Raw genomic sequence first — 2,221 nt, 5'->3', positions numbered from 1 at the left:
CTTACAAAAGACAATCTTTGCTCTCTCACTAGAAGAGCAACATATGAGAGTCAAACTTAACAAGCAATGCTAAGCAATCGCTAGTACAACTGACCTTTCTAGCATCTAGTTAGTAATTAGGTCAGTTGTACGCCAATCTCGAGATGAACCCTGAAATGGGCCGTACGGGATTCCACATTGGCGCTCCTGACAGGAGTTTTTTTGTATGTTCCTCCTTCCCTTAGGGAGAGGTACGCACTGGGTTGGAATGGTGCCCAACCCGGAAATAAGAAAGAAATAAAGCCCTTTAGAGCAAGAGCGAATTCGAACTGATGTTGCTATGGCCAACTATCATCAGCTCGTCGACCGAAAATATAAGCAAATACCGAAATTCTTCACCGATGGTTCTAAGTTTACACATGGCCAGTTGGATGTGGCATATTCAGCACAACCGACAGTGTTGCCCTTTCTCTACCATCCAAATGCTCCGTTTTCAGCTCCGAAGCTTTCGCCATCCTAAAAGCAGCTCAAGACAGCAGCCAACACCAAACATCCATGGATCGTCACTAGAGTGCCCCAAATGACCAGACTATTGAAAACGTTATGCGTTGTAAGCTAAAATTGATCCTAGGCCTACACTGAACCAAATCAGGCAATAAAATTCACTAAATCGTTTTAATAGCTTTTATTTTAAGGAAGGTGGATATAAAGTACTAGAAAATCCAATAAATGTAATGCTAAAATCCTATAAATTGTACAATTAATTTTTGTCTACGATGTACATAGTATAGACTAATCAAAAATCCAATAAATTTTATACATTCGTTCTGTAATACTACACTATATTAATTGTATCTGAAAATCTAATAAATTTCATAAATATGATTCGATATAGTTTTTAGTAGGTGTGGTTTGAATTCAGAACAAATAATTTTCGGTTCAGGCTGTGAAATTATAAAGAAAAACCGATGTTCGTTGAAATTGTTCTATGTTTACAATCATTATAATGATGGATAGGAAAAACACGGAAAATGGCGAATATTGGATTGTAAAACAGGTAAGTAAGCTAAATGTCTCATTATTTTTCCAATTATCAAAATTAATCCTTCGTATAGCTTTCCCCACAGGAAAAAGAAATATTTCGATGGTGTAAAAGAAGCGCCCCATTCTGATGAACGAGGAGATGTTCTTCCGGAGAGAACTTCACCTGAACTGGATATTCAAATTATTTGAACAAGATTCTAGTAGACCCTCAGGTAAGAATATTGAAAATTTGTCTTTATAAAGCATACTCAACAAATTTATTCAGTAAAAATATTTCTTTTATTTTTATTTAAGGTAATAAATTTCTGCCCTCGGAAGGCCCCTGAATCCCCAAATCTATTTCCCGGCAAGATTGACTTCTGGAACGATGCTAGTGTGCATCAAGTGGCAATTTTAATCGCAACGGTGGATTAGCAGCAGGAAAACGGAACATCGACCACTTCAGAAGTTTGAACCATACATGCGTCAGCCAGACCTACAGGTATATGTACATAATTTATCAATAAAAACAATCTAAACTTAAATCACGATGTATCATTTAAACGAAATCCGAAAAAAAAACGAAAACATTTATTTCACTGCATTGAACTGTAAATTAAATCAAATTGACAAACTATTAGGGGAGGAGCGGGCTATATGCGCCTATTAAGCAGAACACTGATTTAATCAAATATCACATTGAACATGTGTACAAAAACTTTATACACGTGTGCAGGAATCTGTTTTCAATACATTGGAGTAATTTCTATGTTAAAATTTTCTTCTGTTTCCAAGAAAACGATTTTATTAAAAGTGATGTCTAAAATGCCGAACCTCAAACCGTGCGGGCTAAATGCGCCTATTTATGTTTTGAACATAATTTCTGTTTTTTGGGCAATATTTCCGTATAATTTCATTGAACCTGCTAGAAAGTAAAAATTGCCGTACGACAAAGCTGAAGTTTCTGAAAAATCTATATATATTACAATTTTATGGAATAAAACAAAAGTTATTGTTTCCGTACTATGGAGGGAGTTCATCCATGAGAAATACTTTATGAAATCTGTTTTCAGATCTTCAATTCTCTCTTAAGATGTTATTCAGAGCTTAGATTTAAAGGTTCAATGATAAAAATCATTTATTTATTCTATTTAACCTGTTATTTTAGGATGGAGGCATTTTACAAACATGATGGGGGCATACAAAAACACTCTATTAT

At 35.0% G+C, this 2,221-nt stretch overlaps 1 long non-coding RNA gene across 1 annotated transcript; it reads left to right on the top strand.

The window, feature by feature from the left end:
• Window positions 1-698: 698 nt before the first annotated feature.
• LOC129750720 (uncharacterized) lies at window positions 699-1,604 on the top strand. Its single transcript, XR_008738470.1, has 3 exons — window positions 699-1,036; window positions 1,107-1,235; window positions 1,318-1,604. It is a non-coding gene; the product is annotated as an uncharacterized LOC129750720 (long non-coding RNA).
• Window positions 1,605-2,221: the final 617 nt, after the last annotated feature.

This window comes from Uranotaenia lowii, chromosome 3 (assembly GCF_029784155.1).
Source record: "Uranotaenia lowii strain MFRU-FL chromosome 3, ASM2978415v1, whole genome shotgun sequence".
NCBI classification, from domain to species: domain Eukaryota; kingdom Metazoa; phylum Arthropoda; class Insecta; order Diptera; family Culicidae; genus Uranotaenia; species Uranotaenia lowii.
Note: the sequence above shows the minus strand (reverse complement) of the source record. Positions and strands in the feature narration are given on the sequence as shown.